This window comes from Monodon monoceros, unplaced genomic scaffold (assembly GCF_005190385.1).
Source record: "Monodon monoceros isolate NGI ecotype Baffin Bay Population unplaced genomic scaffold, NGI_Narwhal_1 Super_Scaffold_1, whole genome shotgun sequence".
Lineage (NCBI taxonomy): Eukaryota > Metazoa > Chordata > Mammalia > Artiodactyla > Monodontidae > Monodon > Monodon monoceros.
This window is the reverse complement of record NW_021703765.1, coordinates 59,882,922-59,899,773: the sequence shown is the minus strand read 5'-3', so window position 1 is coordinate 59,899,773 and position 16,852 is coordinate 59,882,922. Positions and strand designations below refer to the sequence as shown.

The 16,852-nt window shown below is 46.2% G+C and overlaps 1 protein-coding gene across 1 annotated transcript in view; it reads right to left on the bottom strand.

Annotated features, from left to right (window-relative positions):
* The window catches only part of LDLRAD4 (low density lipoprotein receptor class A domain containing 4), a 308,963-nt gene that overhangs the window by 120,623 nt on the left and 171,488 nt on the right, over positions 1–16,852 (bottom strand).

Here is a 16,852-nt window from a genome sequence, read left to right as displayed (position 1 = left end):
TCCTTTGCTTGAAAAAATCCTTGGCAGTTTTTTCCCCGCCACCAAGGATGAGGGAGCTAGTGCAGCAGCAGCCCGGGCGGCAGCAGGACTCAGGAGCTCAGGCTGGACAAAAGGAGGCTCATACATTTTATTTCCAACTTGTCACTGGATGTTGTGAGGCTCTGGGCAAAACATTTAACCTCACTGGTGTTCATTCATCTCATGACTAAGAAGAACCAGGTTTATTACCAGGCAGGGGCAGCACTGACTTTATAACATAAAACATGGGAACACAACATGTGCCCTCTGCTGAGAAGCATCCGTACCAAGGGCCCCATAAGTGACTTAAAGAACAGGATGGAGCCCAACCCAATGCCTGTAGGCTTCACTGAGCATGGGATGTCTGCAACCTGTGCAAATCAGTATTTGAAAATAGAATTTACTTTTATAAGACAAAATAAATTTGCAAACTTAACACATTACTATAAATTTAAGCAATTAAGGATAAAGGAAATTACATACACATGGGCGCATAAACATCTATGTATATCTTACATCGACTGTCACCCTAATTCCGACCAAGAGCTTTTCCCTAGGAGCACCCACAGAAGCTGGTGGGATTCACACAGGACATCCCACTCAGTGAGCAGCCAGTAGAAAAAACCCCACAGAAAGAGACCAGGACCCCCACTGACACTGACCATCACAGCCTCTTCATTTCTCCTTGGTTTTGTCTGTCTAGAACATGGGTGGCAGGTCCTTTCCACTCTAAAACTCCATTATTCAAATAAATAATAAAAGGCTAGACATCAGCACACAAGACCTCCACCCACTATGCTAACGACACAGAGGGGCTGCAAAGGGAACCCCTTATCTGCAGTAAAGAGACAACTTAAATCCTCAGTATTTCTGCAACCCAGTATGAAAGTGCCATCACAATTCTCTGTGTTCACATCTTCCTAACAGAGTCTAGAAAGAGACAACAACCAAAGCCCTGACCTAGTTCAGACCCACACGTGAACACCCCCCAAATGCACATCCACAGCTGGTGACTGGCTGCAACGTCCAGGTGAAAACTCCATGTGCTGACTGTGAACCAGGCCACATGTCAGGAGCTCTGCTGAAGCCCAACTCTGCTGCCATAAGCGGCACAGACACAAATCCAGCTGCTTGAAATTACATTGATGAAGTGACTTTTTTTTTTTTTAACTTAATGGAGAAAATGGATGTCAAGGAAAGAATTTATCTTCCTTTCCAAAAGAAATATTGGAGCTTGGATTACTACCCAACATGAAAAGGACATTAGCCAAAAACAGTACTCCTGATGTTGTTGAAACAGTGATTGGAAAGAAGGGAACACTAACCTAAACTGAATCGAACTCCAAGTAAAAAGTTAAGCACCGCTACGGTTTGAAAGGATCCCAGGTTAAACTCCCACGTTCAAGTTCGTGTGGAACTTTAAACGAGCGCAGAAACGAAACCACATCCACACTTCACTCTGATCTCAGCTTGTTTAAAGGAGACCCTGTCTAGAGTTACAAAATATTTTCAAGGAAATGAATTATGTGATTCAGTTATTCATACAACCAGTATTTTAGCTACTTCTGTGTTCACTGCCAGGCCCAGAGACACAGAAACACAGAGATGAAAGAGCAAGCCCTCTTCAAAGGACTACAACACAAACTTTTGTAAATGTGAGCAGCAACTAACACATGTGCTCACTCCTTCCGAGGACCGATTCTCCTTCTTTGTGTCCCTCACAGTGAGACCGCTGCCCAGCGAGGAACGGGCCCTTGGTGAGTCACCTGTTTGTTGAATAAACATATGACCTCATCTGAGCCTCATAAGAACCCTGTGAAATTATTAGGGTAGATACTATTATTCCCATTTTACAGATGAGGAAATTAAGACTCAGATTAAGTGACCTGCCTATAATTAAACTGCGAATAAATGGGAAAATGCAGACGTGTGTCCAGATCCACCACCTCTGGTCTTAGGCTCTCTAATTGCTGCCTCTCAGTTTCCAAATCTGTTTTCATGAATGTGCAAAATTCATTTGTAATGAGGATGACATGTATGTAACAAAGTTCTCAAAACAGTTTATCTTAAGTAGGCTTAACATTACTCAGAATGCATTAAAAAGGCTTGTGCTACTGATGTGCTTAGAAAGCTTTTAGTTCTTAGATAATGGAAATACCAACATCAACCCACTGAATTTCAATTTCATAATATCTAAATCTTCTCAGTGGTGAGTCATTAGCTGAATATCAAACTAAAAATCTCTCCATCTCATGGCCACTTGAATCAAAACAACTGAATTGAAATTTTGCACCAACTTCGGCTTCTTGATATATCTAGAAATCTGCTATAATGTTATTAAGTGTTAAAGATTAATGCTAAAGCTGGAATGAAACTGCAGACCAGAGTCAAACGCCTGTCCAAGGTAACCTAATCGTATTGATCGAGGCAGGCTTCCAACTCAGTCCTGACTCACCCTGCAAGATCATCTCTACCACACTTTCTACCCCAAAGCCCAGTGTGTTCAGACATTAGGGGTGGTCCCTAGTAACTAGGTTATTGTGATAGTTCAAACAAACTAAGAACCCCAAATGAGAGGCTCTAACCATGGCCGCCTATGGAATCCCTGGGCTGATCTTTCAACACCAGCCTGGACCACTGCGCTCCCTGGCGTGAAGTGGCCTGGATAGTGGGTGGTTCCTAGGGATCCTTAGACTGATTCTGATGGGCAGCCAAGAAAAGCCACTGCCTCGTGAGAAGCAGAGAACTCATTCATATGAAGCCCTCACTCTAGCTAATAGTATTGTATAGCTAGTATTGGAATGTTTAGTTGGTATTTGCTAATTTACTTAAAAAAAAAACACCTAATATCTTAAAATGGGCAGGTATTTTGACGACTCCTGGATATAGGGCCTGGTTGCTATAACTTTGTACTGTCAATGGGATATTTCAGAAACTTTGGGACTACAGGTATGACCCGCAAACTACATTTTGACACAGTATAGAGCCAGGAGTCATCCTCAATGAAATAAAACAAGTCAGAGAAAGAAGACAGAAGAATTTTTCCAAATGTTTTCTTTTATTTTGTCCATTCTTTGTGGAGCTTGTTGTCTATTCCTGCTAAGCAAGAAGTTGAAGGAAATCAAAGACTGTTAACATCAGAAACATTTTGGTTACAAATTCATGGTGATTTCAGATGTATAATATTGGAACAGAATATAGAATCAACAACCAGGAACCAGCTTTTCCTGCAAGAGCTATATATTTAATTTTAGAATTTGTAATATTTAAATAATTCCTCTTCTTTAAAGTCAGGGTTTTTTAGGTAAAGAAAATGGCATTCCCTTCTGCCATAATTCTCTATTTGATTTTTTATTTTTAAAAATCTAGAATCAGCAATAGATTTTAGGATCACTTTATTTGCTTTTAGTAATACAGAATTTTCTCCAAATTTGGAGAATTCTTTAGCTTCTCTACACTCCTACATAAAGCTTCTGATGAATTTCAGTGACTTTGAATTGTCACAGATTCATAAAATTCTAGCGCTGAGAAGGCCCTAGAGACACAGTGGACTGTCCTCTCAGGTCACAGATGAGAGAATTCCTGACTCACCCAAAGTCAGGGAACAAACCTCCTGTAAGGGAACTTAACACCCACAATTTCTACCGAATTTGGGGAAAAACACTTTTTGTCCTAAATGTCATTCTTATTAGGTACAAACTAGTACTAACCATTTGGAGTATACCATGTGAAAAAGGAGAAAGGAAAAGAATGATTAAGAGAATTTCCTTTGTTACTTTGAATTTTATTACCTTTGAAAAATACAAGCAATTTTAAGAGCCCTGAAAGCAGGAAAGAAATGGAATATCCTAGAGTGGTCTGTGAATTCCAAACTTTTACACACACACAAAAAAACTGTATTAAAAAAAATTTTTAAGGACCAGTAGCTTAACAATTTGAATATTCTAAAACTAAACTTGGACAGGGGTAAATACTCAATCTTGACTTGCAGGAGAACAAATGTGCATCTCAGAAGCCAAAGTTAATCCACTTGGTAGAGTCAACATTCTATTAGTTAAGAGGCAAAAAACAGGTACTTGAAAGTTGCTAAGAATAAATCTTAAATGTTCTCACCACAAAAAAGAAATAGTCATTAGGTGACATGATGCAGGTGTCAGCTAACCACTGTGGTCTTCATTTTGCCATATACACGTGTGTCAAATCACGTTGTCCACCTTAAACTTACACAATGTTGTGCGTCAATCACACCTCTATAAAGCTGGGGGAAAGGGCAACAAAAACTTGTTCTCAATTTTTCCTATGCCCTTTTTAAAGCCTTAGTTTTCACAGATATGACCTCAGTCACAAAGTAATGCAGCACTGCATCACAGCCGTAGAATCAGCCTCTTTTGTGAACAGGCAAAGCGGTCCACGGCAGCTATTTCTGTGAGAGTTCATACAGCACCATGGGCTCACTCAGCTCACATGTCCGTCACTCACACACCAGAAAACTGGGAATGATTCTGGCTCCAACATTTCTGATGTTAAATCTAGAGCTTGCTCTCAGTAATGGGGCCTTCTTAATATACTTACATTGTAGATAACAGAGACTAAACTTAGCTGCTAGGGACCTATAAGTGAAGGACTAATAAGGTTCTAAAATTAGCACAAATAATTTTACCACGACCAATATAAGTTTCCTACTATCGCAATGACAATACTTTTATTGATTTATTCATACACTGCCTACTCCCCTGCAAGGCACAAGATTATCTACCATAAAAGCAAAGTTGCACAGAAATGAAAACAGTGAGTAAAAGACAAAAACCACAAACCTAGAAATGCAGGGGACGGAGGAAACCTGTGACCGTAGAGAGCTCTAGTGACCAGTCACTAAACCCAGCTCCAAGCAAAGGGGCTGCCGCGGACCGGTGGAGACCAGAGGACCGGTGGCGAGCGCTCACTGGCCCACAGCAGGAGGCGCTGCAGTCAGTCGGAAACAGACTTTCTCCTGCTTCTCAGACCTGAGAGGATCAGTCACTCTTCTCATTACAGGGTGCTGTACAACAACACGGAGGTAACCTCGACACCAACTTTGTCCAAAAAGGGAAAAGTGCTCCTCAGATTGTTCTTTCCTGTGTGACCTCCTGTGAGGCTGGAATATTAGACTGGTTTCTATTGAAGGAGCCAGAATGACAGGGTCCAGAAAGTAGCTATTTAGCAAATTATGAAGATAAAGATTCGAGACTCTTCAGAAATGAAAAGTTAATCCTTAGGGCTATTCATCTCAAATGTCAGCTTTTGACAGCATGTGAAAGGCAGATGGATGATAAATGCATGTTCTTCTGCAACATTTTTCAACACAAGGAATACATTTTGAGTAACCCGTAAGAGACTCAGTATCTCACATAACATCAACACTGATCTCCACGCACGTCTGAGGAAAGACGTCTGAGACACTGTGGGTGCCTCACCTGGCATCACACGGTGACCTGAGCGGCACACCGAAGGCCAAACATAAACACTGCGCATCACTAACAACGTGCTCCCCTCACGCAAAGACGGTGCTGACTTTGCCGGTCATAAATTTGAAACAAAGGAGAATTTAATTTGAAGGTTTACATTCTATGTAATGAATTAAATTAACAAGCACTTAATAAAAGTCATATCTTAAGTGGTGCTATTGAAACCATAGTTATCCTCCAGAAAGATGACTGTGACATGATAAAAGGACATTTGCCCATATAGTAAGATTAACAGAGAAGAATCTCCCATCAAAGGTAGTAATAAAATTTTTTTTAACTCAATCCATTTTATGATGTGGCTTATCGCTCTCACTATGGTGCTGGAAAGATGGTGCTGAAAATATTTTTAATGTGTCTAAAATTCTCTAACAACCATGAGTGAAAAATATGCCTTTAAAAGTCCAAGGTACTTTGGCTTTAGACTTCCAGTCTTAAAATTATCCTTTAGAGCAGCTTGAAAAACTTACCCAACTTTCATCAAAGCACGATCAAGTATTTTAAAAGTCAGTAAAAGTCCTCTAGGAGTTGAATTGGCAAATAGTACTATTTCTTTTCTATGTTTAAAGGCATTGAATGAATGAATTCTGCGCTTTTCTGTATATAAAATGCGAAAAGGGGTTCTCAATTAGCTTTTTAGAACAGTACTGGAAGCAGGTAAGGAACACCTTAAAATACTCTGCAGAACAAAAAGGTGTATCAATATATGCAACGCACATGGGAAAATACTTCGAAAAGACGCTGAGCAAAATACAAACAATGATACCTCTGGGTGCTGGGATCATTAGTAATTTGTAGTTCCTTGTGAGTTTTATGTATGATTTTATAATCAGGAAAATAAAAAGCCTATTTTAAGGAGGGAAATCTCTGTGAAAACCAAATATTTGTAGCACTCTAAATCCACCATAATGAAGTACCTAACTCCCCACGACGTCATCCAAACAGAAATCCAGACATACAGCTCCAGCCCCACTATCTCAGTCACATTTCAGCACAACGCACATGTGGGACACCCCCACGGGCGGAGCGGCAGTAACAGCACACACACCAGCTGACAGTTCCTGCCTGAGGACCTGCTGGGGGAGCTCTGGGGGGCGGGGGGCCAGTCCCATAGAGCCACAGCCCACAATGTGGAAGTAAGGCTGAGGGCCAGATGTGCGGTCATGGAGCGCCCTGGACACCCTGCTGAGGAGCAGGCCCAGTGCTCCATCTACAGGCTTTAAGTAAAGGCCTCTGAACAGGATGTAACCGCACAGCCCTGAGCATTTAATGCACACCTGTAAAGACTAACCCTGCACACTCCGCTCAATACAGCTCCACGGAGCAGCAACAAGAGTTCTAAGCTGTCCAGTGACATACACGTTTGAGGTGCACGGCCGTAAGGACCACACTGCAGGACCACCTACACGGATGCACAGGTGTTTACGGCACAAAGTTGGACCCCAAGGGGGAACCACAGGGGTGAAAGGGTGGCATAGATTCTCAGGTACTGAAACCGCTGAGCCTCGGGACTCTTCCCCTCAAGCCACTCTTTCATTCATTCTTTCACTCAAGAGTCCTGCACTGCTCTAGCGAGGAGCATGGCCACAGGTGCCAAGGACAGAATAGACAGTCCATTGTCCTAAGACTCAGGAAACTGGCTTCTCCTCCAGCTCTAAACTAAATATTGTGTTTATCCCCAGGCAAGAATAAGAATCTTAACCTCTAAACTCCTTCCTGGTAAATGTGGTACCTGGATTAAAGCAGTAGTTCTGCATCTTTCCCGGACAGCCCCAGGGACCCCTTGAGGACTCAGGGTCTCCAGCAGGAGGTGGGTTGCAGGGTCAGTGAGGAGTCCCTGCAGGATTGCTAAATCTGTGTGCAGGGTAGCTTTCCGTGAGATTCCACTGGAAAACAGCATCCCCCAGCTAAAAAATCTGAAAGCTACCTACTGCCTTACATTCTAAAAGTCCTTTCAGTTCTTAGGATCCATGATTCAAAAGAATTTTAAGAAAGAAATTTTAAAGAATGAAATTCTACTTGAGCCCTTTGGTACTTCTGTTGCCCACTCTTGATTATTCTAATGATTACCCAAATAACAGGTGCTTTCAAAGTTTCTGAGTTCTGGACATTTGGTTACACACTGAGTATCAATACCACCTCTAGCGGATCTTTCGCATCAGCTTTACAAACATCCTATAACCTCCCCCATCTTTAAAATAAAAATGCTTTGGGCCCCACTCTCCATGTCTCCACTCCCAAGGCTCAAGCCTGTAGCTGTGCAGGCTTTGGCCCCATCACTGCACACCCCCCATCACTGCGCCAAAACTGTTTCTCCAGGCCGCGAAATGACCTCCATATCATTAACTCCAGTGCAGCCATGCAGGTCGCATCTCACTAGACCCGCCTTTGACAGCCAGCCACTCCTACCGCCCGGAACCAAGTGCTTGGTGGGTCCAAGGACACGTTCCCCCCTCACCGATCCCCCTCCCTCCCTGATTTGCTGCCCTCTTTTCTTTGCCATACACCCAGGCCCTGTGGTCTCAAGCCATCCAGCCTCTCCATGCCAATGACCACATGTCACCTGTTGGCATCTCCAGGTGGTGTAACACACCTGAACTCACCACAGCCTAGCCCAAAGCACCATCTTCCCGTGCCAGCTGGCTCTGCTAACAACCCCCCATGTCTCGAGAACACATCCTCCCAGCTGCTCAGGGAACAACAGTGCAGTCACCTGTGACTCTTTCCTTTCTCTAATCCAGTAAGAAATTCTGTTAGCTTCACCTTCAAACTATGTCTGGAAACCGGCCCCTTCCCACCATCTCACTACAGTCACCCTGGTCTAAGGGCCATCACTGCTCACCTGGATGACCCCGACAGTCTCCTGACCAGCCCCCCAGCTGCTCCCCGTATCCTTCCCACCAGAGTCTGGTCCCAAGAGGGGACCCAGGACTACTCTGCCCAAAACTCTCAAATGGCTTCTTCTATTTCACTCAGAGGGAAAACCAGGGTCCCTACAATGAACCCCACACAACCTCCCATCGACAGGCCCCATCCACTCCCTGGCCTCTCCTGTCCCCGAGTTGGCCCTGGGTACACGGGCCTCCTCGCTGTCCCCTGAACACACCCGGCTCACTCAGGCTCGCTGTTCCTCTGCCTGGAACACTCTCTCTTGAGGAATCTGCTATGCTAATAACTCCCTCACTTCCGTCAGGCCCACGCTCAGACGTCACATCTCTGTGGGCTTTTCTCTGACCACTCTGTTTAAAGTTGGATCCCCTCCCCAAGACCCCACCCCTACTCCTGGCCCTTCCTATCCTGCTTTCCTGCTGGATTTTTCTCCACAGCTCTCTATTTCCATCTAACATTACATCTAATGACATGCATAACATTTCTTACCTTTTTTTCCCACTAGAACATGAGGGCAGGTAGGGATTTTTGTCTGCCTGGTTTTACTGATGAATTCCCAGAGTCTGAACAGGGCCTGGTATACAGTAAGCATTCAATAAGTATTCGTTAAATAAATCAATGAGCAAAAGTAAAAGCTTGTCGGGAAGTTCTTCCAGGAACCACAATTTACTACTGCTATCCCTTTGAGTGAGAAAAGTTTTCTCTGCACATACATCCTCAATAGGGAGGGGTGTGTGTGTGTGTGTGGTGTGTGTGTGTGTGTGTTGTGTGTGTGTACACATATGAAAAATGACGTAGAAAGAAGACAAAAAGATGAAAATAAAATTCAAATCTATCATTAGCAAATTACACGAGAATTTTTAAAGCAAAGGGTTAGTTAAAATTATTAGCCAAAATAGATCTTTAATTACCTGTGGTCTTCATTGATGGAAACAATCTCTCTCTAGTTGTCAATGTCATAAACGTTTAGGCTTTTTCCCATCTGTCCCTTCCCTGTCCTCTGGCTTAATTCCTAAATCACAGAGTTCCCTCTCAGGGCAACCCATGTGTTCTGGCTGAAGCACTGGCCTGTCTACCCAGGAAGCAGCAGCCCCTCACACACAGCTGCCAGCATTCTGAGAGAGAGTTGGGCGTGGGCACCGACCCCCCCGCATGTCTTGCTTTTAATTGCCACAAACAGGCTCGGGGGCCGGGGAGCAAGGCAGGTGTTTAGGATTCGTAGCATTGCTGACCCTGCGTCGTCCTCAAGGTGACCCCACCTAGCTATTTTTACTATTTGGGTGAAAACCGCCTCACCTTCTTGCCTTGGGCCTCCCGTGGCTGGCTGCCTTGGGTTCTCCAGCTGCCATCAAATTTGCCCTTTACGAATTTTCCTTCTTGAAAACGTCCACCTTTGGAGAACTCCACAGAATCAGACCTGGCTGCCCAAGTGCTGCATGAACCCCTGTGTTCCCTGCCACCTGAAGGTGTGTGGTGGTATCCTCGTGCTTTCTGATGGACAGCATGGCGCTCTACTGCAAGGAGAACTCCCCTGCCCCGTTTTGTCTTATTTCCCCTACTGGTTCCTTAGAAGCCCTTCTTTGTCCCCTCAGATAAACTTCCTACTTCAGGCCTTATTCAGCCCTCCTGTCCCCCAGGAGAAGCTGACGGCTGCATGTTCTTGATGGCGCCCCACCCAGCCAAGTCCCCAAGCTCTCCCACCACACACAGCCCTCAGGGATGTTGGTAGACAGAGCTGTCCCTTCGTCCCCCAAGGGAGACCTTCAAATACTGAAAATAATGGCCTTTGGTTTCCATAACTAAACAAACTCCAAGTCAGGGATCAGTGTGGGTGGGAAGCCATTGCTATACTCCCTGAATGCCACACGTTAGAGGGAAGAGGCTCCCTCTGGCCCTGCACTCCACCCCCCCTCCCCATGCTCACTGCTTTACTGGAGAAAACGGTCTATGTCTGATGATCTAGCCCAGGTTAGACTCCCACATTCACAAGGACAAGACTTTTGTGCCCTGAACATGCTCATCTGAGGTCTTTCATAAAGAACTTTTCTTTACAGCACCGTGGGCCAACCTAGGATTTCTGGAACCCCTCTGCCCGTCTCCCCAGTAACCAGAGAGACTGCTTCTGGTAGAAGATGTAGGAGACTTCAGAACAATCTGACCAATAATCAGGACCAGGGTCTTAAACCTGCCCTCCCCAGTGGAGAGCACGTGCTGGTAACATTCTTACCTTCTGAAATTAACAGCCCACCTGACTTTCTGCTCACCTCTCCCGACGGCACACCAGCAGGGTCCTGTTCCATGGGTGGTGTGACTTGACACCCAAGACCCAGAGCTCTGGGCGTTCTGCTGCTCTTGGTCATCTGGTCTCAAATCTCCTCCCGCCAACTGCCCTCTTGGATCTGTATCCCATCCCAGGCTGTCACCACGCTCCACCTTCACCCGGCTTCCCTGCTGGCCTCCTTGTGACAGGACGGGCCTCAAACACCTCTATGCCCAACTCCAGGGACCCACTCACTGCTGCTATGGCTGAGCCCCGATCAGCTGAACTGGTCACCAGAGCAGTTCCCAGTGACCCCCTAAGTGTGGAAGCATGACCACCCACTCCTGTGTAGACAACACACGTCTGTCCTCACTCCAGCCTCGATGCTCCCACTGAAGCAAGCCCTTTCCATCCTGTTCTGTCCTTAATGCAGACAGAATAGCTTGTCCAGACTGAAAACTCCTCCCTCGAACACAGTTCCGCTTTCTTATCTCCAGACTCCAACCTGTCATACTGTCCACATCACTGGAAGGAGCAAACACACAAAGTAGACACAGAGTCAGGGTCTAATTCTATTTTACAGCCAGTAGAGGAGGTCTTCCCAATACTTTTTCTGTAAACATGGTTATAAAACAGCAAGAAGAATGGACGTGAAAAAGAGACAAATGTGGATAGAATCTGAGTTCTAAAACACACACTGAAAAATTCATTGAAAAAAATACAAAACAAAGTAATTTTTCTTTATATTCAAGTATAACAAAGCACCCTGATTAAAAACGTACCCCTTATCACCTGTGTCCAAGACTCCCTATCTACATTCTTTGCTTTATTTTTCTGTAGCACTTAACACCTTTTAATAAATCCCATAATTAACCTTGTTTTGCTCACTGTCTCTCCTCACTAGACTATAAGTTCACCTCAATGTACATAGGGCATTTACTGTTTACTGTTACTTTCCTGAGGCCTAGAACGTCTGCATGTAACAGCTTCTCAAAAAACATTTGGTGGGACCTCCCTGGTGGCACAGTTGTTAAGAATCTGCCTGCCAATGCAGGGGACACAGGTTTGAGCCCTGGTCCGGGAAGATCCAACATGCTGAGGAGCAACTAAGCCCGTGTGCCACAACTACTGAGCCTGCGCTCTAGAGTCCACGAGCCACAACTACTGAGCCCGTGTGCTGCAACTACTGAAGCTTATGCACCCAGAGCCCGTGCTCCGCAACAAGAGAAGCCACCGCAAGGAGAAGCCTGCACACCGCAACGAAGGGTAGCCCCCACTCACCACAACTAGAGAAAGCCTGTGCACAGCAACGAAGACCCAACGCAGCCAAAAATAAAATAAATAAGTATTTTTTTAAAAAAACAGACTTTAATTATACATTAAAAAAAATTTTTGGTGGATGAAGGAAAGTTTATTCTATCAAGTCAATTGTTATTTCTAAAACATAAATATCATGTCATCCCTTTACTTTAAACCTTCAGCACGTAGTTTGTGTTAGCTGGGCACGTAAGAGCCTTCCTCCTGACATGGACCTGACCATCTTTCCAACCTTACTTTCCAGCTCCTCTACACATGCCCTGGAAGCCAGACACACCAGAACACAAGGACGATCTTCAGCACACACAGCTCCTGTCACAGTGCCTTAGTGCACGCTACTGCTCCTGCCTAGAGTGACTCACTCCCCCCACTTGACAAATGCTGACGACCTTTCAGCCAAAAAAAAAGGGGGGGGGCGTGTCTGTGACACCTTCCCCAACCTCCCCACCCCATCCACAATTAAACACGGCTGCCTCTGTGCTCCCATGGCAACCTGTGCATCCGTCCAGTACAGCGTTTGTCACATGGCTGTCGTTATTTCTCTATTTGTCTGTCTCACCCACGGCAAGACCTCCAGAGCCCAGAATACATGACATCATTGTACCCTCACCTCTAGCACAGCAGGTAATTAACAATTGCTTTGACTTAACTGAATCAAGAGCATGGGGGGCGGGGCAGAGAGAAGTGCACTTTGGGGTCAGTTTTCTTTCTTTCACCTGAAATCTGTCCTTCCACACAGACACACCAGGTAAAGAGAAGGGTGTCAAGAGGGGAGGATGTGCCCCACGCCACAACTTTCAGGCTGAACCAGCAGGGCCATTTGTCTTTGATAATCCGAGAGGTCAGAGCTGTGTAATCACACAAACTAGCATCCACGCCTCCTCTGCACTTCATGTCCAAACCAGGAGCCAAGAGACACTAGAAGGTAACTTAAGTGCATATGTGCGCACACAGGGGAAGAACCTGAGATAAACCAAATACGGACTCAGAACCAGGCAAAGCAAGATCACTGGCCAAAGGAAACCCGGAAGAAATGCCACACATAAGTGATTCAGACCACCACGAGGGCACTCTCTCTCTGAGCCCACCCAATGTGTCTATCCACATGTACTCTTTTTCCTCCTAACAAACACTTTACTTATTTCAGTAGTTTCTGCCTCTATGTGGAAATTCATTTCTATTCAGCTGATGGGCCAGGGCCTTGTCCCTGGTGGCCTAGTGGCTAGGATTCAGCACTCTCACTACCACGGCCTGACTTCAATCTCTGGCTAGGAATTGAAACTCTGCTTCAAGCTGCCATATGCCGAGGTCACCGAAGATCAGAACCAGAAGCCCCTTTCTAACTGTGGCTCTCCCCTTCCCCTACCAGTGAGAGCCCCATGGGACCAGGGCGCTGAGGTGTTTTTCGATAATGATGAATATTTGATGAATAAAGGAATGGCCCGTCCTCCCCTGAGAACCACAACAGCAGGGCTGGAAGGAGCCCCTGAAGTTGTGCAACCCAACTCCCTCACTTCAGACATGAGGACTTTCAGGCCCAAAGAAGGGAGGAGCTGAACACGGTGAAACTGAACCAAACTGCCAGGCTCAGACCCCGGAGCGACCTTTCTCACCTGTGCAAGCTTGGGCAAGCTGGGTCACCTCTCTAGGTCACAGTCTGCATGCCTGGACAATACAGACCACAGTCTCTACCTCACAGGGATGTTTTAAGGATAAAACTATATAATTCATGTAAAGAACTTAGAAGACCCCCCAGATACACAATATTATACTTGAAATGAAGTTTGGGCCAAACCATGATCCAAAACTTTGATTTTTCAACGACCTCCAGGCTAACTGCTTTTCTACTTGGATCATCACTTATAATGCACAAACGTGGTAAAATGACACAAAGACTGAACATCAAAGCGTATATCCATGTTACTCATGTCTGTATACAGAGGTCCTTGCCCCACAACTTACGTGTATTCCCAAATACCACTATAGCATATTATTTCCCCCAATAAAGTGCAGCAAAGTATAACTGAAAATTTTAAGGGACCCCTTTAGACAATGATTCTATAAATAAAGCCCTAAGATAATTTATGAAGCTAATAAAACACATTCCACCTGAAACATTTATTGCAAGTTTATACTGTTGGCAACAAAAGTACATGAGGAAGTTTTTCTGTCATACAATCAAGCCACTACTGAATTCAATAATCTTTGCTTTCATTTATACAAAATTTCTATTTTCTGGTCTTGAGACCCATACAGAGTCTGAAGGTGGCAGGGCTGGACTGAGAGCCCCGAGGTGGGAGTCACGTGTGACTGGCTTGCACACCATCTCTGGCCCACGAATAGATGCTTCTGAAACCAAACTGCTGTCTGGCAGGCGATGCTGGCAAACCATGCTCAAAATACGTGCTCATCGGCCGCTGTTAAACTCTGAACCTGGCACACCAAAGGTGGCTTAGGGGCCTCAACGTGCAATGTGCAGGAGTTTAGCTTATTCTAAAGCTGACCACATTAGCCCTGAGGGCTCTCCACAGGGACAGGGCCTGCAACGAAAGACCCAGAACCATAAGACATGAGGCTGGGGACAGAGAAAATATGAGAGGACATCCAGAGCAGCAATGGAAGACGCAGTTTTAAGGGCCCTTCAGGCGGAAAGAATGATCTGGAAGAGGCCTATCTCAGGCCAGGTCCCATGGCGTGAGCCTCCATGTCCCATGTGGCAAGTCAGATGGAGCACAGGGCCTGTGAGTCACTGGAACCAGGTGCCTGGAACCAATAAAGATGGAACCGAGCTGGCCCCTGGAGGCGAGTGTCCAGGCAGGGTTGCAGTCCTAGCACAGACTCAGTGGCCAGGGATGGAGAGTACCATGGAGCCTGCCCCCCACACCACGAGCACCCCCAGGGCTGGGCTGGGTGGCGGAGGAGAGACTCACAGGGAAGAGGCTACAGACGGGGTGGGACAAACCTGTGAGGGTCTCGGGTGACCAGCAGGAGTGCCAGGGCTCAGCGGGGACACAGGACTCCTAACCGTCTGGGAAGCCAGAACTCCAGGACTACCGATGCTTAAACAGAGGTGAGCTGAGGTCTGCAAAGGCCTCTCATCTCCGAGGCCTCTCCTCCTCAGTGGGTGAGTGTGGTCGAGCAACACAGACCAGGCCAGTGGCATCAGGATTTGGCATGTTGTAAAACGTACAGTAAAGAAGGTAGATAAAAGGAAACACACAGAAAATTACCTACAATAAATGAACTGAGCTAAAAGGAGTCCTGACACCTCCAGGCAACTGCAGTGAGGGCATGATTTTGTGTGGTTTGAAATATTTCAAATCATTAAATTATTTGCAAATAAAGAGATATGTTTAGGCCATCATGCCAAAGTAGAAAAAATGGTTTGGTGGCCAGCTGCATTCCTGTCATTTGGCCCGGGAGCGGCCCTCTGACCTCTGACTGGCCAGTTACACCAAAGGAGGGTGACCGTGGACAGAGACGCTGGCACAGCCCCTTCCCGGGGATGGAGAAGGGTGACTGGAGACACCTGTGTAGCCCATCGCAGGGTTAACGCAAAGCCTCAGCACTGCCGGAGTGCTGCAGAAACTGGGTCAAAACTACCCAAGACAACCCCACCACCCTCAATAAACCCACTGTTACCAAGAGGGGGACCGTGGCATTTCCCTGTAAGCTAGATTACGTGTATGTCTCTAATAAAAATGAAACTAGAGCAGCTGTGGAACCACACTCAGGTCGGCCTTCATGGTAAGCAGGTGATGTACAGCAGTGATGCACAGTAACACATGCGTTTAAAACAAGCCTGGGTGCCGTCCACAGAGCTCTCTCCCACACTTGTTCTCAGATTCTCCAACAACCTCTTCAGAGGAAAAACAGTCAGAGTCTTTAAAATCCACAGCACCACGAGCTTCGTTTATTATCCTCCGCAGTGCGTCAGACCACGTTAAATTTATGAGCCACATGGAAGAGCAGAGGCCAACAGTCCTGGCCTGAAATTGCCATTAATAAACAGTCACTTGCTGTTATTGCTGAATCAGTGTCTGGGCTCCAAAGGTCAAGGACTCAAATCCACCTTCAATCGCTGCACCACCTGATCCTTAGCACCCTGACAATCATAACTCACCTCACAGACCGACGGCCTGGAGGACACGCACTTGGCCCTGTGAGCCACCTCCCACATGTCCCCTTGCCAGTGCACGTGGGGACCGCACCTGAGGTCCCAGGGCAAGCAGGGGCAGGCGAGAGTCACTGGGGAGAGTGGCGGCTCTGTGGCTGGCTCTGCCCCAGCCCCACGCAAGCTTCCCCTTCAGGGCAGCAGGACAACTGAGCGCGTCTGGGGCTCCAGGGTGGGCAGGTCCAGCACTACAGGAAAGCACGCTTCCCAGAAAGCAAAGTCTCCATGTGCTCCCCAATGTGGGTGGGACGGACAACAGTGTCCCCTCAACATACCATGCTGTCTGGGTTCTGCACAATGCTAGACCTTCCGTCATCCCTGTAACAAAGAAAATGTCCCGCTGGCATTGCTCGCGTCACCTCTTAATAAATATGGGTTTACAGGCCACTGTCATTTCAGAAAACCACAAAACCTCAGGACCATTTCCCAGTCAAGACACTCGATCCTCACTAGCTGGGGTCTCGAGGTCACCTGGGGGCTGGGGACTCGCCAGGTGTCAGTGGTCAGGAAGGCGGGTCTATCTGGGTACCAGTCAGACCACAGCATGAAATGTGCTGTACAACCAGAGGCGACTTTATCAGCTGCCATAAAGACACGTGAAATTGGTGTTTTGAAAGTTGCATAAGGATCATCACAAAACCTTCACTCAGTCCAAAGAAAAGGATTTAGGGAGGAATCATCTCTCACAATGAA